The sequence below is a fragment of the Molossus molossus genome, unplaced genomic scaffold (assembly GCF_014108415.1).
Source record: "Molossus molossus isolate mMolMol1 unplaced genomic scaffold, mMolMol1.p scaffold_m16_p_16, whole genome shotgun sequence".
Taxonomy (NCBI): Eukaryota; Metazoa; Chordata; class Mammalia; order Chiroptera; family Molossidae; genus Molossus; species Molossus molossus.
In genome coordinates, this window is record NW_023425351.1 from 57,837,669 (window position 1) to 57,863,537 (window position 25,869).

General features: G+C 40.3%; 1 long non-coding RNA gene across 4 annotated transcripts; it reads right to left on the reverse strand.

Annotated features, from left to right (window-relative positions):
- Window positions 1-995: 995 nt before the first annotated feature.
- Window positions 996-18,780, reverse strand: LOC118631799. Of its 4 annotated transcripts, none has more exons than XR_004959902.1 (3): window positions 18,690-18,780; window positions 6,799-6,981; window positions 996-1,097 (listed from the first exon to the last, which is right to left on the reverse strand). It is a non-coding gene; the product is annotated as an uncharacterized LOC118631799 (long non-coding RNA). The 4 variants fall into 4 exon arrangements; XR_004959901.1 differs by lacking the exon at window positions 18,690-18,780 and adding an exon at window positions 15,556-15,627; XR_004959903.1 differs by lacking the exon at window positions 18,690-18,780 and adding an exon at window positions 9,765-9,789.
- Between the last annotated feature and the right edge of the window lie 7,089 nt (window positions 18,781-25,869).

A 25,869-nucleotide genomic window follows, 5' to 3' on the forward strand; every position in this document is an offset into this window, starting at 1 on the left:
TCCTCAGGTGAGGATAAAAAAAAAGAAAGAAAAGATCTAATAGTTTGGTTTCTTAATTAGATATTTTCTTCTTGGAAGATGACATGTTAACGGATGAGAACATTGTGATGGGCTTGATAGTTGTATTTCTTCTTGCAAATTAACAGGTGGCTCTGGTTTATCTGATCAGAAAGCAAAACTGTGGCTCATATTTCATGGAGTCTGCTTGAAGGTCAAATATATTTCCTCCAGTGCTGTGTCTTTCTCTCCATAAAGCTTATTAAGTGTAAGACTTTCTTCCAATGCCAGCATTATAAATAGGCTCTATCATGTATTTTACAATTTCACCAGAATGGGAATGTTTCTACTTAAATTGAAAAGCTAAAAGCCAAAGGTATTCTTCTAGGAGTTATTTTAATTATTAACCACCTCTCAGTAGATATTTATGATTTTTGGACTGTGGAATCAAATTTTCACCTCTTGCTAAATAACTACTTGAGATTATGAAATCCAGTAGAAATAATTTATTATACTCATTAAGAGATATTGTAGTGTTTAATAGTAATAGGAATCAAACATTATTAAGGATGAGGTGAATATATAAAATAATGCTATTCATGACTAAAGTTTATCTTGATTCACTTTCTAAAAATAACACAATATATTTAATTTCTCTGATACTTTTATTACAATTCTCTATGAATATCATTTAGCCTAGATAGGATATTTCATTAATTAGGCATAAATTGTACTATGTCAAGGCAGGAAATAATAATGTAAGTGTTCACAGATCTGAGAGTAAATGATAAAAATTAATCTAACCATGTTGCCAATCATAAAAATAAATTACACGGGTTGAAGGAAAACGCAAATGTCAAATAAAAAAGAGGAATTGCATTCTAAATCTAAGGCAAGGTGAATGGGTGGAGTAGCGTTCCAGATAAAGAATGATTTCAGTTCATATCTATAATTAGATTTACCTTCAAACCAACAAATCTCAATTTAAATTCTTTCTTACCCAGAGCTGCAGCTAATATGTCTCCATTTCATACTGCCGAGAATCACAATGGAAGATGAGCTGAATCGTCATGAAGCTTCTCTTGGAAGGGAATGCCATCCTTGTGAAGAGCAAGAAGACAAATTAAGGTATTGTGAATCAGACCTTTTCTCCCTTGGTGTTTTTAAATGGTTAATGTTTGACTATGAAGTTGATCTGAGGTTGACTCTTCTCCCTGTGACTCTTGGCCACACATACTTGTTTGCAGGTTTCCTGCTTCCTGGGCTGCTGGGTCCCACTCATCTCTGTATTCCCAGCACCAGCCAAAGTGCCTCACACATTTCAGATGGACAACAAATATCTGTTGAATTAAACGCCAGTTAAATGATAGAGGCATTTCAGGGCAGGGCACCTGGGTTTAGTTCCTAGAATGTTCTTTACAGAGAGCTCTCTTTCACCCTCTTTTGTTAAAACAAATATTGAGATTATTTTATTATTACGGGGAATGGAGCAATTCCTGCCTTTATATATATTTTCTCCAACAAAACAACGATAAACATGGCTTAAGCAGTTATTCTATGCTTGGCATTGTGCTAAGAGCTATGCCTATATTGATATTCAATTCCTCCCAAAGATTATGATGAAATATTATTATTCACTTAAAAATATAGACTTTAGTTTTTTAAAACGTTTTTATTGATTTTTTTTTTTTTTAGAGCAAGAGGAAGGGAGAGAGAGATGGAACATCAATGTAAGAGAAATACATCGATTGACTGCCTTCTGCATGCCCCCTACTGGGGCTGGAGCCCATAACCCAGGCATGTACCAAGTCTCTGGGACCTCTCAGTCCATGGGGTGACGCTCAATCCACTGAGCCACATTGGCTGGGCTAGACTTGAGGTTTTAGAGCAGTTTTATGTTCACAGAAAATCAAGCAGAAAGTACAGAGTTCCCATACACTCCCCACCCCACAAATGCACAGCCTCCCATTATCAATACCCTGAACTAGCATGGTACATTTGTTACAAGTGATGAACCTTCACTGACACATCATTTTATACACACACACACACACACACACACATAGATTAACATACTCATCACTACCTTTGTGGCTTTGAAAATTGTATAATAAGTCTTGTCTTTCCGGTTATAAAATGCAAATAATCTTTCTTTCTCGGGGCAACAGGATGTACATCCCTCAGTCTCAGGAACTCTAAACTCCCGCAGTGCGCAGGCTTGATGTGAGACTTTCTGAGAATGCTCCCAGGAGCCTGGTGGCAGGGCTCCAGGAGCGATTCTACTTGAATACTCCAGGGCTAGTGGAAAAGAACTGGGAATACAGGTTCCCAAGGCACATTCTTGAAACCAAATGGAAAAGCTGACTCCCACCAAGAGAGGATAACAAAAGGAAGACTAACCTTCTCTTCCTAAAGAAGAACAAAGTAGAAAAACAAAAAAGAAAAGCATTAAATCACTTAAGTAATTAGTGCTTTATTGAGAAAATACGGATGAATAGTCATGTGATACTCCAAGGTGGTATCTTGACCAGAAATTGCATTTCTAGAAATTTATCCTAAGGAACAAAGTGGAGGTGCATAGAAGACGTGAAAATAATGGCAACTTGCTCACGATGTGCCAAGTGTTCTGCTACATGAGTCATGTCTCAATGAATCATCACAACCATGTGCAGCCATTGACTATAATCCTCATTTCATGAGGAAAACTAAGGCTCAGAGCAAGTCATAAATTTATGAAATGTTTAGATTGACTCCAAATCTCATGATCTGTTAATGAGTTCCCCTCCTAAATATCTTTTGGGTTCCACTTTCAAGGGTGTGTCCGTGTGTCTTTCAAAGTAGTTTTACGGAATCATGGTTTCGATGTTATATTCCCCCCTAAACCAGTTTGAACACATTCCACCTATAGTTCTCTGAGAGGCTGGCTCTCTGTTTTATGTACAGTCACCAACACTGAGTCTAACAGGCGGAGGGAGAGATTAGTGACAAAGGGACTCTAGACCTCAAATACTTGACCGCTGGCACTGGATTCCTGGGCTATTTGTACACCTCTGGCATCCAAGAGAAGAGAGTCTTATAACTTACTCCTTATCAATCACGTATAGGATATATCACTCATTATACGGAAATTATTATCGTATCAATGAAAATTATTCTTGTTGTTGTTTGTTAGGTATCCCAAGACTTTTTATTTTTTTATTTTTATATTAAATTAAATTATTTTGATTTTAATTTAAATTTATTGGGGTAACATTGGTTAATAAAATTATATAGGTTTCAGGTGTACAATTCTATAGTACATCATCTGTCTGTTGTAATGTGTGTTCACCACCCCAAGTCAAGTCTCCTTCCATCACCATTTATCCCTCTTTACCATCCTCTATTCCTGCCTTTCCCTATGATTATCACTATACTGTGTCTGTGTCTATAAATTTTTGTTTGTTGATTTTTGCTTAATCCCTTCACCTTTTTCACCCAGACCCCCACCCCTGCCCTATGACAATTGTCAGTCTGTTCTCTGAATCTATGAGTCTGTTTCTATTTTGTTTGCTAGTTTATTTTGTTCATTAGATTCCACATATAAGTAAAATCATATGGTACTTGTTTTTCTATGATTGGCTTATTTTGCTTATTTTTAATACCACTTATGCTAATTAACACACCCTGTGGTATAGATATCAGTAAGCATATTTCAAGGACACATTAATCAACTCTTAATCACCTGTTGCAAACATCACTTATTATACTAATGAAAAAGTATTTTTAATACTGCTTATGTTAATTAACACACCCTCTGGTGTAGCTATCAATGAGAATACTTTAGTATCAAATAATCTACTCTTACAATGTTGATTCCTTTTAGAACATTTCAAGTGATAATTAATTGCCCCTAGGATGTGAATGTGAATTAAAGATGAGTTGCATAATGCTCCCAAGTGCAAGCCTACATACACACACACACACACACACACACACGCACACACTCCCTCCCTCAACTGCTTATATTGATGCAATTTAAATTATCATATGGTCTCGATTTCTCAATTGTGGCACTTTAACATTTCTTTGTTGTGGGAGATTGTCTTGGGCCTTACAGGATGTTAGCAGCACCCTTGGCTTCTCTTCATTAGACATCAGTAGACTTCATCTCCCCTAGCTGTGCCAATCACAAATGTCACTAGACATTACAAAATGTCTGGGGGTGGGGGGGCAAAATCACACTTGGTTGAGAACCATGGGTCTGCAGGATGAAATACTATACTATAAAGCTAGAAAATTATGTCATAAAGAGTTTTAATGACCTAGAAAAATCCTAATATTTTTAATAAAAAATCAGGATATAAAATAAAAGGTAAGTATGACCCTGATTTATGAAATGTAAAAATGGCTATGTGCATTAAAGTATAATAACAGCTACCCTGTTAGGTGTTTACTCTGTACCAAACATTAAGCTTTCCCATGGTTTTATCAAATTCATTCTTGACTAAACTTTGGAGGTTGGTACTACTGTTAACCTCATCTGACAAATAATGAAACTAAAGCTCAGAGAAAAAATTTGAAAGATAACACCATAACGTTAACAGTAGTCATGTCTGAGGAGTGAAATGTGGCTGGTATTTATTTATCTCTATATTTCCCAAACTTTTATCACTAAGCATTTACTTCCTTTAATGAGAAAACTTAAAAAAATAAAAAGACATTATGAAATTATAAACCTTCCTTTTAGAGAACAAAATGTATTTTTTGAGGGCCTTCCGATTGTTTCATCCAATGCCTATATTCTTAGCTTGTTCCTATGACTTTTTTGGTAACATTTTCTTAATTATTTGAAATTTGTAAGGAAGAATCTTCCCCATTATTCAAGTTCAGATGTATATTTAACGCTTCCACTTAAAGCTTTGAATCATTGAAATAAAACTGTGAACTGTTTCTAGAGAGATAAAGTACTCAGTACCTTGAAACATTTTTGTTGTTGTTGCTGTTAACTTAGAATTGGCTACAAATCTCCAACATCCTGTTGAAGCACTTCTGAAAATATCTGAGCCAATTTCCCCTCCTTGGAGAAGCACGTCAACAACGGGCAGAACCAGTGAAAACAGGGTTACTGTTCGTGGGGGCTGGAGTTTCCTTGAGGCTGTGGAGGCGTAAGCTTCTGAATGCTCATGATCAGGACAATCCTGACGAGGGAAGTAAGACATGTCTGACCACTGGGTGCTATTATCATGTTGCTTCTTGCCTGTTGGAGGAATCTTCCAAGTGGCAAACATAGTTGTTTGCTAAGAGTGGGTGCAGGCATTCTCGGCACACTGCTTGTTTACGGTATCCTCCTGCATGGCCCAGGGAAAGCTTCATGGCCCGCCTCGCCTCCCTCTTCTGGCCCGAACCTCTCCTGGCAAGTTGCTCGCCCTCATTCGGTCGCACTAGTTGCCCTCGCTCCTCGTGTTTTCCACGAACCCGGCGAACTACCGTCAGGGATTTATCAGTGTCATCAGTGGGAACCCGCCAAACGTCCTAAGCTGCTTCTTTATGGAAGGAGGTTGGGTTTCAGTGATGAATAAGTATCACTGTTGGATCCCAAACACCACCAAAGCTCCAATTGCTTTTGTGTATTTTTTTTAAATAAAAATTACCCTATGATATTTGATTCTAACCTTCGAAGTCAAGTTCCAAATTATGAACATTCAGTTCTACTTTCCAGTCGCCACAACACCCTCATCAAGAAGATATGTCTCAAATATATATTAAACAAACACAGTTTTCACGTGTCTAGTACTCTCTTCACTCCTTTTCTTTGGAGTAAGTCTATAAGAAACACAAGTGAGGTGTATGACTTTAACCAAACGTACTTGAAAATAGACAATATGACAGCACATTTGAGCAATTTTAGAATCAGTGAAGTCTTTTTCAGTTGGTTTCTGCCCATAAAACAAACCTTTATCAGCTGCCAAAAAAGTTATGTGGAGTCTGCAACTGGCGGCTCAGACCATCTTTGCTCACCACCTGTTCTCTTCTCTCCTCCCCCGCACCCTTTTTTGGCTAGATGTGAGAAAGGTGGAGCCAGCTTGGTGTATGTGATGACAGTGGGAAGATAAGTTGGGGAGTGAGGAAGGAGAATTAGCTCAGAATACTCAAGTGTATTGAAATGTATCTTTTACAGAAACAAACAAACAAAAGATAAAACTAAAATGCTCAAGTGTGTGTGCTATTCATTTGTTTGAAGTTATGGCTAAAGGATGTTAAGTTAAAAATTAGTAAAGTGTGCCCAGCCTGTGTGGCTCAGTGGATTAAGCATCATCCAATGGGTTTGAGAGGTCCCGGTTCATTCCCCGTCAGGGCACATGCCTGGGTTGCAGGCTTGATCCCCAGGTGGGGGGTGGGGGAGGGAACGTGCAGGAGGCAGCCAATCAATGTTTCTATCTCTTTCCCTTCCTCTATAAAAAAAATCAAAAACATAAAAATTAGCAAAGTGAACAATTGTTCAATCTATATTTAACCACTATGCACTCATTAATTCATTTTGCCAGTAAAATTATTGAAAAACATAAATTAACATTCATGTCACTAGTATTAGCTCTTACAATGTCAGTTTATCTAATAAGTATTCTGTATACTCAGATTTTGCTCTTCACAAAATACTCAGTGAATGGTATTCCTGGTGATAGGTTGTCAATAAATTATAGATATTATTTCAAAGTTTTTTGGGAAGGGAGTATTAAGAGTATGGTAATATGGAATCACTAAAATTAATTGTTCACATCTGTATAATGCCCCAGGTTTTGGGGAAAATGAACATCCACATACTCAGTTCTATTATCAAACTGGGCTAGATGTTAAGTCTTGTTCATCACCGCACAACTAACAGGTGGCGAACTATCTCCAAAGTCGACTCTTTTCCCTCTCCTGCCAGCGCTGATGTAAGTTGGTGGAGGAACACGCGGGCTGGACCCGTGTGGCCGGTGCTAGAAGACAGCAGAGCAGACACTCCTGAAAAGGTAAAGAGAGATCAGGGAACTCGCTTGGATTTGAAACATGGCCATGGGGCTTTAAAGGTCAAAAGTCCAGGAAAAAAAATTACAGGAAACCATGTACATAAAATAACATGTTTAAAAATCCAGGAATCTAGAAAGAGTAGGTAGCTCCTTAACGTTAGCGAACCAGTTAACCAGATTAATAAAACATCAGGTAAAATATCTGGTGTCCATAGACTAAGCAGGCAGGAGGGCCCTGGCCAGTGTGGCCAGTTGGTTGAAACATTGTCTCACACACTGAAAGGCAATTCCTAGTGCAAACCCCAGCTTTGCCTCTGCCACATACATGACTTAAGGCAACTTCCTTAATCATCTGAAGCCTCAGTTTTTCTTTCACTAAAATGAACATAACAGCCTAGCTTACCGGATTACTGAGAGGTTAAATGGTATAAGATCTGTGTGAGAGCTCAGCACAGTGCCTGGCACATGCGAGAAGTTTAGAGCATGACTGCAACACTGCTGAAAAAGAGAGGAGCAGCCCGTATCCGTTCTCCTAAATCACACTTACAGTTTTTACCATGATACATTTTATAAGAAACCAACAAACCAACCAACCCCAAAGCAAACACGGCCAGTTCTGAGAAATAGCATGTGGCTCAGTTTACCCATTCCATGTAGATGAGAAGAAAACAGAAAACAGGTTTTTGAAAAGTGGGTATCTTTATAGTTTCACTGGACCCCAAAATAGTGAAAAAGTAGAATCCACTCCAGGCACTACTCACTTTGCATCATCTCGGTTCATGCTTAGCACCTACGTATCCTAAGCAATGGGAGTGTACCTATAAACACAACAGTTCGTAATTCTCTGGGTATCTTCCCGAAAAACTCAAAAACATTCATTTGCAAAGATATAAGCACCTCCTATCTTCACTGCAGTATTATTCGTGGTGGCCAAGACATTGGAGACAACCAAAGTGTCCTTTGATAGAGGATCAGATAAAAAAATGTGGTACATTTATACTATGGAATACTACACAGCCATAAGAAAAGATGAAATACTATCATTTGTGACAATGTGGATAGACCTTGAGAATATTATGCTATGTGAAATAAATCAGTTAGAAAAAGCTAGGAACCATGTGATTTCACTCATATGTGGGATATAAAACTGAAACTCATAGACACAGACAACAATATGGTGGTTCTCAGAGAGAAGGGGGGGGGTAGGGTAGTGAAGGATAAAGGGGGTCAAATCCATGGTGATGGAAGATGACTTGACTCTGGGTGGTGAGCACACGATGCAATATACAGATCATGTATCATAGTAATGTATACTTCAAAATTATATGATCCTATAGATCAGTCACCCCAATAAATTTAATAAAGAAACATATACATATATATGAAAGAAAATATATATGAAAGAAGCCAGATCTCTGTGAAAAACTTAGAGTCTAATCACTAGATTAATTTAAGGAAGACAGATGTTATTAATGAAGTAATTTCAGAAATACATACTGTTTTCTAGGATTAGTATTTTTTAGGACTGGGAAATTCTTTCGTTCTCACCAAGTGTAGATTTAAAAGAATGGAAGGAAGTAAACAGTAGGAACAATCAATGCAAAGAAGGCAAGAGTAACAAGAAAAAGTCTATACCAACATCTGGCATTGTGTCTGGAAGATATAATAAGTGCTCTAAAATACTTTTTGAATGAATGAATGAATGAATGAATGAATGAATGAATGAATCTTGGTGCTCTGCCCCTCACTTCCATGTACATTAAGATCGGGGTGAATTGGTGCACATGATCTTAGATGTCAGGCTGTTTCAATACTGTATAAAAATGAATTCTCTACTTGATAGTCCTAGTGTTATTTTTTATTTTATAACAATAAACTACGTTCAAACACCACTTGTTTCTTCTTATCTGCATGTCCATCTAAATGATCTGGCTCTTGGTTATATGCGTCATTTCTCAAGTTTTTTTCTATTCTGTGTCTGCCAGAGGCTGTCAGTGTCCTTATGACTTTGTTAACTCTTCCTTTATGGAGGGATCCCACATGTAGTATTGATGTGTAAATGAGGTGTAAGAGGCAATGCCCTTCATTTCTCCAGTCAATAGAAAGGAGGTAAAAGAATGAGCAATATAATTCTTTTAGAAAATTTTATTCTTTTTCTGATCAACTTGATGTAGGTCAGACAGAAGCAGCCTCCTGGTAGAAGAAATGGCCCTTTTCTGCCCAGTGGAGAAAGACCACATGTTCCCAATAAACTTTACTTGGTTCTATCATCTATGAATGCTGCTTTAAAATGCAGTTAAATAGCACCCTGTTTTTCCTTACTAGCAATTTAATGTTACATTTTTAACATTTACTGTTACTTTAATTTAACTTTTAATGTTATAGTGATGAGAAGAGACATGCATTTTTGGTTAAAATCTTATGTTTAAGATCTGTATAATTTGATTTTATTTCTCAATCACGATGGATTCTATAAAGGATACAATAAAAAGAAAGAAAGCATTTGTCTCTCTATTCAGAACTTTAAGAAGATAATCTCAGATCTCGGTGTGCCTCAACTCCTTTAATAAAGGGGCATTTTGTGTTCTTGTGTAGACAGACATAGAGAGTGTATTGGGTGTTCTCTTAAAAAATTCACTTATATAAATATTGTGGGTGTCTTGTTTGGATTAAACAATGGAACCATTGTATGCTTGGCATTAATGTAACTGGAGGTTTCTAATTGCTTCTTGTATTCACCAAAAATTCACAAGGGATGAATTTATGTATATTTCCTACCAAGCCCACAGCATTGGGGTTGAATTTTCCAAGTCACATAAATAATCTCTCCTGTTGTTTCCAGTGGTGTCCACGCAGAGGAGTGAGGCAATGGAAAGGCAGTTTGGAAGCATCCAGCTGCCAAGTTTCTGGATCCCACCTAATGAAAAGATGGAAATGTGGGACCCATTCCGATGATTACAGGTTAATGAATAGCCTAAATATTTATATTTTATGACTATATACAATAATTAAGTTCCAAAGGAAAATAAACATTGATGGAATGTCAAAACAAATGAATCTGAGCTGTCAGACTATTTTGATGCCGTGCACTGATGTGTGCAGACTACTGCACAAGCATTCGCTACAAGTTGTCTCCTGTATCACGGAGGCAGAACTCTGTCTAGAGAGTTAGGGTAGAATGGATTCTGCTTGACTTCTCTTTTATTTTTTCTTCATCCCTATTATTTTTATAACACAAGTAATGCAGCATATATTTGTTGTTAAAAATTGAAATAAAGAGATACAAATGAAAGAATGAAAAACTCTTGCCTTCATTACTCTGCTCCCTACCCCTCAAAAGTAATCACAGCTAATGATTTTGCATTTACTTACCTAACCTCCCTTTTAAATACATATGCAAACACATTTATCTATAATTTATGTGTGTGTGTGTGTGTGTGTGTGTGTGTGTGTGTATGACATAGCTAATTTTCCTCTTTTGATAATATCTTATGGATTTCTTCTTGATAGTACATAGATCTACTTTTTAAAAATTAGGTCTATGGAATTATAAATATACCATAATTTGCTAAATATGTCTACCCACTGTTTTAGTTAGGAATTACTTGTGGGTATAATTACCAAAGACTAAAAAAAAAAATATCATGGCACAAAAACAAAAGAGATTTTATCCTTTTCATAACAAGAGTTGGGCAGTCCTGGACAGGTGTGACAACTCCGTATCTCCAGGAATAGACTATTTTTAGTGTTCTGATACTGAGTATGCTTCCCACCCTCAAAGTAACACCATGGTCCCAAAATCGCAGTTGGAACTCCAGCAATCAAGTCTTCTTTTTAGGTAAGAAAAAGTAAAAGGCAAGGAATAAACGTTTTGTGTCAAACGCTTTTATACAAGTCTACCTAATGAGTTCTGATTATGTCTCATTGCTCAAATCTTAATACATAGCTATCCCTTTCTGAAAGGACCTAAGGTTCAGGTGAGTTCCTTATATACCTGGTTTGTTGAGAGCTTTTATCATGGAAATATTTTGGAACATGTCCGCAGGTCATACAGACACCTCCATCAGAAGGAAGAAGGGGAGATAGGAGCTTGTGTGGGTATCCAGCCATTGCCACCACATTTACTGATAGATATTTAGATTGATTACAATTTTCACTATAAAATATAGTGCTGCAAAGAATACCCATAAACATGTTTCTTCTCATGGTATTTGCTTCATTTTTTCCCCCTGCAACTCCTGTTTTTGACTCTGAGTCTATTAATTAGCATCCATTATGTTACATACTTTAATTATTTATAACTTTATCTTTGTTCTTGGTTCAAAGGAGGAAGTGTCCTATGTCTGATCTACCTTATCCCCCTCCTTTGAGCTTAGTGGTGAAGACAGAATATGTTAGGATATTGATGTTTGCACATGAAAGAAAGATAAAGTGAAGGAGTGCCCCCTGGTCATTTTTATTACTCATCTGGCTGAGAGCAGAGACTGGGTATAACTTCTTAATCTCTGACATCCATTGTGCCTCAGTCTTACATTTGTAAAATGTTGTTAATTTTGGTACTTAACTCATAGGGTTGGTGTAAGGATTGAATATAAAGCACTTGGAATGGTAGGGGGCATGAGTGCTATGTGTGTTAACAGGTGTTAAATATTGTCTCAGCTAAGTAAAAAAAAAAGTTTGTGTGTAGGATGATGACAATAGAGGCATAAAGAGAATGTGAGTGGTATGCAGCATCCAGAATAGTTTTTATGAGGGATTTGAGATGGCCAACATGGAATGAGTTAAAGAATTGTTGAAAAATTTTGAAAAACAAAGAAACCACAAGAAAAGAAAATTACAAGCTAATATCCCTGATGAATATGGATGTAAAAACCTGGAATAAAATATTAGTAAACTGAATACAACACATTAGAAGGGTCATATACCATGACCAGATAGATTTAGCCCTGGAATGCAAGGATGGTTCAACATAAACCAATAAACCAACACGATACACCAATTTAACAGAGTAAAGGATTAAAATTACATGATCATTTCAATAAATACAGAAAAAGCATTTGAAAAAACTCAAAATATTTCCATGATAAAAGCTCTCAACAAACCAGGTATATAAGGAACTCACCTGAACCTAACAAAGGTCATATATAAAAAGCTCACAGCTAACATGATACCCAATGGTGAAAAGCTGATAGCTTTTCCTATAGAATCTGGAACAAGTAAAGGAAGCCCACTTTTACTACTTCTATTCAATATCATACTGGAAGTCCTAACCAAAGAAATTAGGCAGAAAAAAAGGAAGAAAAATCATCCAAACTGGAAAGAAAGAAGTAAAATTATCTCTTTTTGTAGATAACATGATCTTATATATAGAAAATCCTAAAGACTCCACACACAAAAAAACCTGTTAGAATTAATAAATGAATTCAGCAAAGTTGTAGGATACAAAATCAACACACACAACAAACTTAATCCAATTAGATAGAGTATTTGTACGCTGTAAAGTATAAAACAGCGATGAAAGATATTAAAGCAGACACAAATAAATGGAAAGACATTATTTGTTCATGGATTGAACAATTAGTATTGCTAAAATGTCCATACTATCTAAAATGATCTACAAACTCAATGTAATCCTTATAAAAATTCCAACGGCATTTTTTACAGAGAAAAATATCCTAAATTCATATGGAAATCATAAAAGACCAAAAATAGCCAAAGCAATTTTAAGTGAGATGGACAAAGCTGGAGACATACTTCCTGATATCAAAAGGTATTAATAATGTTACAACAAGCGAAACAGTATGATACTGGCACAAAAACCGACATACAGACCAATGGAAGAGACTAGAGACCTGAGAAATAAACACGCACATACTGTCAACTGACCAGGGTGCCAAGAATATACAATGAGGAAAAAAACACTGTCTTCAATATATTGTGCTGGGAAAACTGGACAGTCACATACAAGAGAATAAAATTAAACCCTTATCTTATACCATACACAAAAATCTACTCAAAATGGATTAAAGTATAAGACCTGACACTGTAAAACTCACATTAAAAAACAAACAAACAGGAAGAAACTTCTTGTCATTGGTCTTAGCAACAATTTCTTGGATATGACACCAGAAGCACAGGCAACAACAAAAAAATAACGTGTAATTGCATCATACTAAAAAGCTTCTGCACATCAAAGGAAACAATCCACAATATGCAAAGACAACCTATGGAATGGGAGAAAATATCTGCAAACTATACATCTGATCAAGGGTTAATTTTCAAAATACATAACACACTCCTACAACTCAATAGCAAAACCCCAAATAACCTGATTAAAAAATGGGCAAAGGAACTGAATAGACATTTCTAATTTTTTTCTTTATTGATATTTTTAGAGAGAGAGGAAGGGAGAGAGAGAAATATTGATGAGAGAGAACACTGACTGGCCACCTCCAGCATGCTCCCAACTGGGGATATGGCCCACAACCTGGGCATGTGTCCTGACCAGAAATCAAACCAGCGACCTCTTGGTGCAATGGGTTGACACTCAACCAGTGAGCCACACCGGCCAAGCTGAATAGACATTTCTTAAAAGAAGACATTCAAATAGTCAACAAGTATATGAAAAGGTGCTCAATATCACTCATCATCAGGAAAATGCAGATCAAAACCACAATGAAATATCACCTTACTCCTCTTAGGATGGCTATTAAAAAACAAAAGTTTTGACTAGAATTTAAAAAAAAAGGAACCCTGTACACTGTTGGTGGGTATGTAAATTGGTATAGCCATTATAGAAAACCATATGGAGGTCCCATAAAAAACTAAAAACAGAACTACCATATGATCCAGCAATCCTAGTTCCGGGTTTATATCCAAAGGCATTGAAATCAGGGTCTCTATTATGTACTCCATGTTCGTAGCAGCACTGTTTACTAGCTAAGATCTGGAAACAACCCAAATGTCCATCAATAGACGAATGGATAAAAAAGATGTGGTACATATACACTATGCAGCTGTAAGAAAGAAAGATCTCTTATCCTTTGAGACAACACGTAGGGACCTGGAAAGTATTATCCTAAGTGAAACAGCCAAACAGAGAAAGACAAGTATCATATGATCTCACTTATTTGTGGAATATAATGAACATAACAGTCTGAGGAATGGGGTATTCCAAGAGATGTGGAAGTGGGGTACAGACTGACAATCCCCAGAATAGGGGGTGGTGGAGAAGAGATAAACCACAGAACTTATATGCATGTGTGCATGAACAATGGACATGGACAACAAAGCTGGGGACAGGGCAGGGAGGGAGAAGGAGGGGGTAATCAGTGGGAAAGAAAGGAGAAACATCTGTAACAAAAATAAATAAATTAAAAAAAAGATTTCAGGGTCTCAAAGAAATATCTGTGCTTCCATATTCATTGCAGCATTATTCACAAGAGGGAAGACATGGTAGCAACCTTTGTATCCATCAACAGATAAAAATATATCTCACATTTTCTTTATCCTTTCATCTGTTGATGAAAAAAAATATATGTACATATATATAATGGAATATTATTTAGCCATGAGAAAAAAAAATCCTGCCATTTGCAACAACATGAGTGAACCTCAAGGATATCTTGCTAATTGAAATAAGGCAGACACAGGACAAACTCTGTGATACCACTTATATGAGGAATCTAAAATAGTGAAACACATAAAAAGGAGAAACTCATAAAATGGTAGTTTCCAGGGGCCGGAGGGAGAGAAATGGGGAGGTATTGAAGTATACAATGTTTCAATTACATAAGATGAATAAGTCCTAGAGATCTACTGTAGGCAGCACAGAGCCTACAGTTAATAATCTTGTATTGCATACTTAACTTTTGCTAAGAGGGTACATATGTCAAGTGTTCTCATCACAGATAATCCTAATAAATAAAGGGGAAAGAAGGAAACTCTTGGAGGTGATGGATATGTTTATGGATCAATTATAGTGATTATAGTGATGGTGTCATGAGTGTATACTTACCTCCAAACTCATCAAACTGTATATGTTAAATATGTACAACTTTTGTATGTATACAAATAAAGAATCCTACTTCATGAAAATTCATGTATCGCGGTAGAGTCTGGAACTGATTAACCACGATAAACGAGCGACGGCTGTATGTCGATCACACCTCAGTGAAGTCTTTTGTTAAATAAAATAAATTATTAGAAAAGATACTGTAAGCATGAAATAACAAACACTGATTATCTCAGAATTTTTGTGTTGAGGAACCTGGTGTTGCTGAGCAGGGTCCTCTGTCTCAAGGTACAAAGACAAGATAAACAGTCCCCACTATCTTGAAAGAAACATATTCTGTTTCCTATTTGGTGTGGAAATGAAGCTGTGATGTTCTTCTCAGACTATAAACTGACACTCTCAAATGACACACTATCCTACATATGGGCTTTTATAGATTCTGTCAATAAAGAAGTTACTGTTATCCATATTTTGCACATGACTCTTGTAATTCATTTAAATTCATCTCATAAAAGAGCAAAGGTATTTTAGACAGATACTAGACATTTTTTGTACCTTCTAATGAAATTTTTCGTGTTTGAGGCAAATTTGCTTCTGTATATCTCTTCACAGATAATTCAGTAAAGCTTCAATTTTCCACACCTGTCAGTCCTCTGGATGCTAACCTCTGCCCTCTACTTTTAGGAAAAGGAAATAAATCAAAAGGAGAATTAGATAGCAGGGATTTCAAAAAAGCAAACACGAATCTCCGAGGATTACTACATATGTTTATTTCTCACTCAAACTACACACCCATGACAGGCCAGGTAACGCCACTTTCCATGATTTCTTTGTTCCAGGGCCCAGTGTGAAGGAGAGACCTGCCCTGGGACAGTGCTGGGAAACAGGGGAGGGACGGGGGATTGTGCGATGACACCAAAGATCTCACTGGGAAATCACAAATGTCCCTTCTGCTCACAGATCATTGGCTTAAGCGAGTCCTAGGGCCAAGCAAGAGGTCAGTGGAGTGAAGAAATATAATCTTCCCACCACAAGAGGTAAAAAATAATACAACTGACCACACATACTTAGAGGATGTGATTGAGATGATCATATTGGTTCCATATGATCACTGACAGTTTAAAATGGTCATCCAACCCACTGCAATGGGCATTGTCCAGCCCGGTTTCACTGTTGTACTTCTACCCTGACACAGTTTCCCTTGCAGTCCTAATACCAGTTCCCTTGCATCTTTTAGATACGTAACACTGTGATGTTCACTCATGCAGTGTTCAGAAACAGGTCCCTGTGCAGAACCCCTACATGAGAAGCAGGAATCACATTTTGAGGGACCTACTTGGTTCAGGGCACTTCTGAGTCCTTTAGTTAATCTACTCAACAACCGGGCGAGGAGGAAAAGATTATTCTCATTTTACTTGTAAACAAATTGGCGCAGAGATCTTATGCATAGTCACATGGGCAGCCAGGGTTGAAGCTGGGACTTAAAACCAGCATGTTGACCCCAGAGATCTGACAAACGAAGCTAGGAAGACAATGACTACATTTTGGACATTCCACAACCGGAAAGGAAATCTTGCCAACTCTCTATAGCTGAAAATGAAATGACCACATTCCCCACAGACTCTCCAAAGGCTCAAATCACTAATCTGTTCATTGAAAAATGACAAATATTTATGTTAAGGCTTGTAAAGAAAATCTCCTTTCTCTGGAGCCTAAAGGAGAAAAGGAGCCTATTTGTTCCTTTTTGCACAGGACCATCAGGGACATCCTGTTTGTAGTGGGAACACACAGAGCCTATTGCTTAAAAGAATAATTGTTCAGAGTGGGTGGCAGAAGAGGAAGCAGAGAAGTGGGGTTCACCTAAAGAACCCATAGAAGAATTGGGGTCCAGGTTTTCCAGGGGCAGGGAAAAGGGTAGACACAAGATGCAACAAAGGTAGATATTAACTGATGAACTTACACACGGGGATTTAGAGAAGAGATCAGGCTTTTAATGAGGAATTTCAGACTTTAGTTTTGCTGCTGTTCTGCATGAACTATGAGCATGACCTGTGTATTCAGCCTCCTCCGGGTATTCAAAAGAACTTAGAGACAGTGACCTTCTTATATCATCTTCTAGGAGCTTTATCATTTTGATTTAGGTCTATGATCATTAAGGTCTACTACCCATTTTGAGTTATTTTTTTTTTATCCTCACCTGAGGACATTTTTGCATTTATCTTCAGAGCAGAAGGGAGAGAGAGAGGAAGAGAGACAGAGAAACATGGATGTGAGCGAGACTCATCGAGTGGTTGCCACCCAGGGCCAGGGCCAAACTGCAACTGAGGTGCGTGCCCTTAGCGGGAACCGAACCTGGGTCTCTCTGGTGGACGGGCTGACGCTCCAACTGCTGAGCCAAACCGGCCAGGGCCATTTTGAGTTATTTTTTGTGTGTGAATGGTGTGAATGTGTGTAGATTCATTTTTTTTTTTTTTTTTTCATATGAATGTCCGGTTGTTATATTTGTTGAGAAAGACTATGTTTTCTCCCTTGTGTTGTTGCTTCTGCTCCTTTGTCAAAGATCACATCTTCAAATATTTCCACGGAATCTTTATGAACCACAATATGATAACTTTTGACTGTTCTTAGTTAGGTTGTAAACTATTGTAGGTTGTTATCTTTGGTGGATGATCTGCAGAGGCCTGGTCACCTGTATTCCTCCTTATCTCATCAGCCATTTCAGTAGAGCTGAGTTCTAGGAGCATTTGGAATTTGACCACTCATTCATGCAACATGTAAACTGAGCGACTTTTTTTCCTCTTTGGGAGGTAGTGTGTATCCAGGGTGTGTCCCAGCGGTTCAGAATGCAAGGCGGACTTCCAAGTGCAAATCCTCCGATGACCACTTACATTTTGTGATTTTTGGCATATAGCTTAACTTCTGCCTTAGTTTCCTCATTTGTAAAACGCATAAACTAATAGTACCTACCTCCTGTGGCTGTTGTAGAGCTAAAATGGGGTCATTCTGGAAAAGTGCCTGTACACAGTAACCATGACTAAAAACGGGCTCTATTGCCCTCAGTGCCTATCACAGACCTGGAATGTTGCAGGTATTTGTAAATCTTTACCAAATGAATGAGCAACTCTAAGATGAGAGTACTGTATGCACATCTCTGCCACTTTTTGGGGGGGAAAGGTAGGATAATTGCATTCTATGATCACACACAGTTTTGTTCATTCCTTTTTAGAAATTCTCCATTAGATCAAAAAGAGGCAGTTGATTATGTTCATTGAAAGAGAATATACAAGTAACATTGGCACAAAATTACCCTGAATTGGTATTTATAAAATAACACAGTTTAGGGTAGGAGGAACTCCCATTTTCACCCCTTCGTGAATGTGGGAGTTGGCAGAAAGGAGCATGGCATTCAGAATCTCAGGTGCCTCCTTCATTGCGGGGCTTAAGGGGAAACCATTCGTTCTGACTCCAAACAGGGCCAAGTTTCTCCCGCTTGACTGAGCAAACCCTGGGAGAGGGAAGGGGCCCAATTAGGCTTTATATCCCCAACATCTGTCACGCACGGTGCCTGGCCGGTGAAAGTCAGAACAAATTATTCTAAGAGAATTGAGTATTAAATAATCAAGGCGTTCGTGACGAAATATTCTACCTTTGGCTTCAAACCTTCCATTTCTACTGAAACTTCCACCTACCTGGATGGACCCATGTATTCCCCTTAGAAAGACACTCCAAGGAGCACGGAAAAGGGATCCACTTGAAGGCTCTTCGAGGAGACGCTGCAACCATCCTCTTGGTTTGTTGCTAAGGAGGAAAAGGGCAGAGATGCGGCTGGGAGAAACGGAGCGCCTCTGGGTGGCGGAGCGACAGCGGCGTCCCTTCGGTCCCGGTCCCGCGTGTTCCGCTAGTCACCCTCGCCCTCACCCGCGCTGCCTTCAACTAAGATACAAGCCGCAAGCAGGACGGCTGGGACGGGCGACTCCGCGATGGGGACTCGGGCCTCCGCAGAGACGGAACGTCCCGGGGCTCCACCGCGTGGCAGTCAGCGTGGGGCTTCGGGCCCAGCCCCGCGTCCCGCCAGAGCGCGGACGCCCCGGGGAGGTCCCGGCCGCCGGCTGGAAGACCTGGGGCCACGGCGGGAGCGCGCCTGCCCGCGGGCGGTGCCCCGTGGGGACTCGAGGCGCTCGCGGGAGGCGGCGGCGCGGGCGTGGAGGGGGCACTGGCCCCGCCGCGCGCTCGGCTGCCCGGCTGCCCGGCTGGTGAGCGCGCCCTCCGCTTCGTCCTGGCTGCGTTCGGGGCCGCGGGCCGCGTGGCCCACGCGAGGACTGGCGAGGCCAGGACTGTTCAGGGAGGAAGGGAGTGAGGGCACGCAGCAACCGGGAGCTGGGCACCGGCCGTCCATCTTCCCCGACAGAGGCCTCGCGCCCCCACCTGGTGCTGAGGACGCCCGGCCTCTCCCATCTGGGAGGGAAGGGCTTCAGAAGCCGGGTGTGGGCATCTGTGGAGGGCTGAGTCTGCTAGTGATAAGCCCGAGACCCAGTACAGGTGTACTTGATCTATTTTTTCTATCCTATAGAAAGTTCCCTGTAGGGGATTTTTAGTGTGTGTGTATGTATGGGGCGTGGAAGAGAAAACTGCAATGAAATCAACCCTCTCGTGGGACTTATGGAGTGGTCCCACCAGCAACTCTTTCCGTCATTCTGGAAGTTTTCCTCTATCTTTCCCCTTGATAAGAATTCAGAAAACAGGAAATAATATATAAAGCTGTAGCTTTTAAGGATGAGGCCGGTTAGGTTCGAATGTTAAACAAGAAGAAACATGATGCATATTTTAGATGACTGTTTTTTAATTTAAACAGTTTCCAAATTAGACACAATTGAAAAGGACAAAACGTGTAAGAGCAACTCAGACTTTAAAAGGGCGTTGCTCACCTGTGTAGGGAGGAGTGACTTGGAAAGATCCTACACACAGGAACCCACCATGGTGTGTGCCCAGGCCCTGGGTCACAGCTGGGGACTTTCGAATACGAGGCAAACTGCCGTCAGTCATCAGGCTGGTCTGGTCTGGGTGCTGTGGGAGGCAATGGGCAGAACGCTGGGGAAGCACAGATAAGAGGCAACCGGGAAGGGACTTTGAAGGGTTGGCATTTCCTGGGTTCAGCAGGAAGAGGGGTGAGAACAGCTACCCTCAGCTGAGGGGCAGGGCTGTGTTCAGTTCCGTGTTTTTATTTGGGAACAGGCAAGATTTCTGAGCAACTGCAAGGAAGAGCCCCAGGAAATAAATTTGGAAAAGAAGGGCAGGGTTACAGAGCGTCTGTGCCGCACTGGAGGACTCTGCCTTCCTGTACTTAAGGTGCTTTTTGCTCATGTTTGTTGGCTGGGTGCTCATTTGCGTTATTCTTTGCTAATTCTCACTGTAGTTCCCACAGATGAAGAATAAAGAGGAAAACTGTAAAAGAAAATTGTATACAAAGACTTTATTTTGCAAATTGGGGGGCACCAATATTTGCTTTATATCAACAGAATGTCGTGGGTGGTTCATCCTGGGGTGGTTTCTGTTGGTGAGATGCTGAAAGATTTTAAGCAGACAGAACAGGGTCCTCATGAACTGTATTAAACAAGCCACTAATTGAAGAGATTTGCAAATACTTGATTGTTAGTTTTCAACTATAATACAAAGATTATGTTGGGCTAAGCTTTGTTGGCCTGTCTCTTTGTTAAACTGCTCGAGATCTATTTTTTAATACATGAGGACCTTCACAACCTCCCATTGGAGGAGGATATAAATCAGTCTTGCTTTATAGCAGATTTCACTCTAGAGTGAAAATCGTTAGATTATATAAGTACACATAACTGTACATGTGGCTCTGAGGTGTTGTTAGATGTGTTTGCTCGACAGGGAGACCATTTAAAATCCTAAAAATTTGAAATGACAAGTAATTAAGTAGATGGGCCCAGGTCCTGAATGCTCCGGTGGCCCTGGGCAGTTATCCTGTAGCTGAGAAAGCTCAGAAAGATAAATGATTTCATCGCAGATCACATTCCATTGCTTGAAAACAGCCTTCCACGAGTGGAAATTTTTCATATGGACAGCTTTGTGCATCAGCTATTTTTGTTTTCATTTCAAGGCCATTTCAAAAGCGATTTGTATATCTGGATTTACCTTGTCGTATAGAAAGTCAGTTTTATAGCCAGGCCAAACAGTCAGAAGTGGAGGATGAGAAATATGTCTTTCTTGATATCTTGGTTTCCTTTCCTACAAAGTCCTTATTTTTCCAGTGTGGAGAGCAGTTTCATTTGATCTATATCTCAGCTAATAAAAATTCCTCATTCTTTTTCTAACTTTTAGCTGGACATGTGCTTCCAAAATCATCGGCTGGCCAAAACTTTACTGAACTTAAACACAAAAACATAGCAGTTGAAAAAGAAGTATGAACTGGAAATTGCATCAGAATCTCAAAGCTCAGCAGATAAAGCTGTGAATCTAGAATAAGGACATGCACACCTGGAAAGCCGAACCCCAAATAACAGATAACTTCAAAACAATTCTGAAAGTCACATTATGGATGCTTTGCATAAGATTTTCGGGCCCATTCTTGGGCCACAAACTTAGATGCCATGAGGATGTGACAGAAAAAATGGTGTGTTATCAAGGTTTAAAGTTATTTATTGTTTAATATCGAAGTAAAAATTGAAATGTATTCAAGAATGCCTTAATGCCTTGCCCTGGCTGGTTTGGCTCAGCCATTAGAGCATCAGCCCCTGGACCAGAGTAGAGGGTTCGATTCTGGTCAAGGGCATGCACCTCGGTTGCGGTTTGTCCCCAGCCCTGCTAGTGGTCATGCGGGAGGCAATCAATCGATGTGTCTCTCTAATGTCAATGTTTTTATCTCTCTTTTCCTCCCTCCTACTCTATCTGAACAAAAATGGAAAAATATCCTCAGATAAGGATTAAAAAAAAAGAATGTCTTACTGCCAATTCCCAGCATTCTGGCTTGTGCCACCTTAACTTTCTAGCATTACCTAAAATTTCAGAATCTGTGCTTGTTTTCGTTTTAGTGGTTATTCTTGGTTTGTCCGTCTAGTTATGGTTTAGAATTCCTGCACTCCCTCCCCACTGCCCTTTGAAACTTACTTCTGCCTGGAGTCTAACCACACTATTTATTTATTTTTAATCCTCATCCAAGGATATGTTTTTATTGATTTTTGAGAGAAAGAAAGGGGAAGGGAGTGAGAGAAAGACTGATGTAAGAGAGAAATATCAGTTGGTTAACCTCCCATATGTGCCCTGACCAGGGACTGACCCATAGGCTCCTCAATCAGGGATGACTGGGGATGAGCGGGGATCGAACCCACAACCTGGGTATATGCCCTGACTGGGAATCAAACCTGTGACTTTTGGGTGTACAGGATGATGCTCCAACCAACTGGGCCACACCAGCCAGGGCCTAACCACACCCTTAGATAGCGTCTACTATTAGCTGTACCCCACCTTCTTGGATATACTCATGCAGATCAAGGCAGGTTGATCAGCTTGTTCTTGGAGTGTTTGAACTAGAACTAAGGGAGTTGATGAGTATTTTCTGATGGCAGAAGCTGTGGGGGGGAGGACTTGGAAGCTGCTGGTAGGCCAGGGCGGAAGTGGTATTGTTAATGATGAACAAGGCCTCAGATGTTAGACCTTGGTCCTTGAGTTTTGGCTAAGAAAGAGTTCAGAGCTAAGACTCAAATACAAGCAAAAGTTTATTTGGAAAGTCACAGAAGTAGAAGTGAGCTGTGGAAGAAGTGAGCCACCTGGGCTGTGTGGGCTCAGGAAAGAAGTTACAGAGGCAAAGGAAGGGTCCTTGGAGCTTAGGAGAAAGAAAGCAAAGGTATGCACCTTGAGGGGAGAAAAGGGAAGGAGAGGTGGCAGAGAGAGAGAGAGGGAGAGGGAGAGGGAGAGGGAGAGGGAGAGGGAGAGGGAGAGAGAGAATGCTGGGGATTGGGTAAGAAGGGGGTAAGGAAAGTTGGGGGCAAGCTCAAGATGAACTGATTTCTTAAATTATGGATTTCTTAGATTATATTTGTAAAACAGATTTCCCATGTGTTTCTTTCTCAAAATTATAGAAATTCTGAGAAAAGAGCTGGTGGAATTCCTGGTGATCTATTCTCTGTAAAAGAGTCTACTTAAATATTGGAACAGTCATTCTTATCTACATTTTAAATTTTAATATTTACAAAGTGGTTTTGTGGCCCTGGCCAGTTTGGTTCAGCGGTTAGAGCGTCGGCCTGCGGTCCTGAGAGACCCGGGTTCGGTTCCCGCTAAGGGCACGTACCTCGGTTGCAGTTTGATTCATTTTAAAAGCTCAGTTCCTTACAGAATACAGGGAAGCTGACATTGGTTGGTTAGTGTTTATGTGAATATTTTGATTATGCTGATCATGTTCTGTATTGGGAATAAAAAGAAACCTTTTAAAGAACTTCTGAAAAGAGATGCATTGTTATTCATTTTTCCAAACAACAACAACAACAACAAAAGTCTACCAGTTTATTATAAAGGTTTTGGTCACCACTATTTTTTTTTTTTTTTTGTATCTTTCAGCAATAAACTTTGGGTCACTGTATCTTTTAAGAATGATAGGAGTAGAAACAGAATAAGCAAGTCTTTGTTTCCAAAGTTTCTTATTTTTGGAAGCTCTAATCAGTGGGGTTGGCCTGTGATATTAACTGTCAATAGAGAGATACAATGAGAACTTGATGTGTGGGACACTATCATCATTGAATGGTTTGCTTTGTTTCTTGTCTTAAAGTGAATTCTGCTCTCATCTAATACCCTCACCTATTTTTTTCTTTTTGAAGTAGCAGAAGCCAGATTGTTTTCATCTCTCTAGTTTTTCTTTGCGGAGCACTTAGCTGTTAGTTGTTAGCTTGCTGGGTTCTGGTCCTGTCGTCTGTGGCACATGGAAAGACAGCGGGGACACTCTTCGAAGGGATGCGGGACGTGCCTGCGATGGTTACATCTCCCCACCTTCCAGAGTGTTTAAATAAGCTAAAGCAACACTGTGACATTTTCAAGAAATACGAGGTGGAAGGGACCAAACTACTGCCAGCTGGAGAGGAAATGAGAAAATAATTATAACCTAAATTATGCAACAGGGAAGCAGTAACTTGCCAAGCCAAAGAAAGTAAGGTGTTCGTACTGGCAGTGGATCGAGGGGGCCAAGAACAGAAACAGAAAATAGCGTCGGAGGGAAATAGGGTGTTAAGGTTTTTCAAATGACACAATTTCTCGCAGCTTTAATTATGTGGGGGTGGGGTGGGGACCACGTTCGCAGGAAATGGGCTTTCGCTCTGTGGAACTTGTTTAACACCTACCAGGGAAGAGGTGCCAAATTAATTATGACCATTAGGAGCATTACGCAGGTTGTTAGGCATTAAATTCCTTTGCAGGTGGCCTGAGTGCAGTGGCCTTGGCTTGGCTGCCACACTACTTCTGCTGTGACAGGTGCTTGTGGTGCCCCAGCCTGGGGACAGAGCAGAGTGTGGGAAAACCCGTGGTGGCTGAGCCTGCTGCAGTATAATTACAACAATCCCACTCCCCTGGTCCCTTCCCTGGCAGGGGACAGGCCCAGCGCCGCCACCAGCCCTGTTTATTTAGCGCTGTCATCATGGCTGAGCCCCTCGCTGGGTTTGGCACAAGGCTCTCCCATACCAGCTGCTTTCTCTCTCGCTTTCAATGCTGCTACGGTGCCACCGCTGCCGCCGTCTCTCCTGCCTCTTGGCCCTGTGATTCATGAGGGTTATGGGAAGATTAGAATCCAGTAGGTTTAGAGATGAGCCTATGCCACTGTGCCCACCTCTGGGTCTGGAAGCCTCTTGTTTCCCCTGAACCAAGAACTGGGCAATGTAACTCTGAGATGGGTGCCCACCTCACAGCAGCCCGAGGCAGGTTCTGGTCTCAGGGGGCTGTGTACCTCTTGCTGCTTCCTGATCCCGGCTCTGGTGTATGTCGAGGGTTGGCAGGTGCCACCGCTTTCTTAGGAGCAATAGTGCCACCATCTTTCTTTGCTGGGACCAGCAGGAGGGACTGTGGAATGTAACGATAATCATGGAACCAGCAGCAAGGTGAGCCACCACTCCCGTGCTAGGTCTTGGGCCGCGAACTCCACCTGTACTGGCTGATTCCATCCCCACAGTGCTTTGTAGGCACGTGGATCATGTTCTTGGACTCATTTGGCCTTGGTACTTAGTCCTGGCTTTGCCACTTGTCAGCTATATGATCTAAAGCAAGTTGCTTTGAATTCTTTCGATCAGAAGCTAGTAAAAATGATACCCATCTTATTTAAATCTTCCAGAGCCCAGATTGAAGAACCTCAAAGCAGGTTTGAGAGGCTGAGTCGTGAAGGCTTTTCTCCTGCTGTGTGTTTCTTTTTTCATATCTTCAGTTCTTCATATTTTACCACGGTTTTGGACTCAGACCTTCCCTGTGCCTTTCTTCATCGCAGCCTTGTCTCCCTAACACTCTGCTTCCTGCCGTCTGTTACAGTGTTGACTCTGAGTCTCCTCTGTTGATTGTTACCCTGATTATCCACAAGTGGGAGTAGGCGCCAGAGAAGTATGAAATGAACAGTAACTGCTACTTACCAGCTCCCGGCTCCAGAATCTGCCTGGCAGAGTGCTCTGTGCCTTTTAAACTTACTTGTCCCAAAAATTGTGTGAGGCTGGAACTATTGCTTTTCCCATTTTGCAGAGGAGCTTAGGTCATGCAACCTGTCGTGGGTCACTCAGCCAGCTGGTGAAGCCGCCAAGATTTATGTCAAGGGTTGGGTGTGGTCTGGCCATTGTGACCTTCCTGGAGCAAAGGGGGAGACGCGTGCACAAGTGAAAACTCAGTATT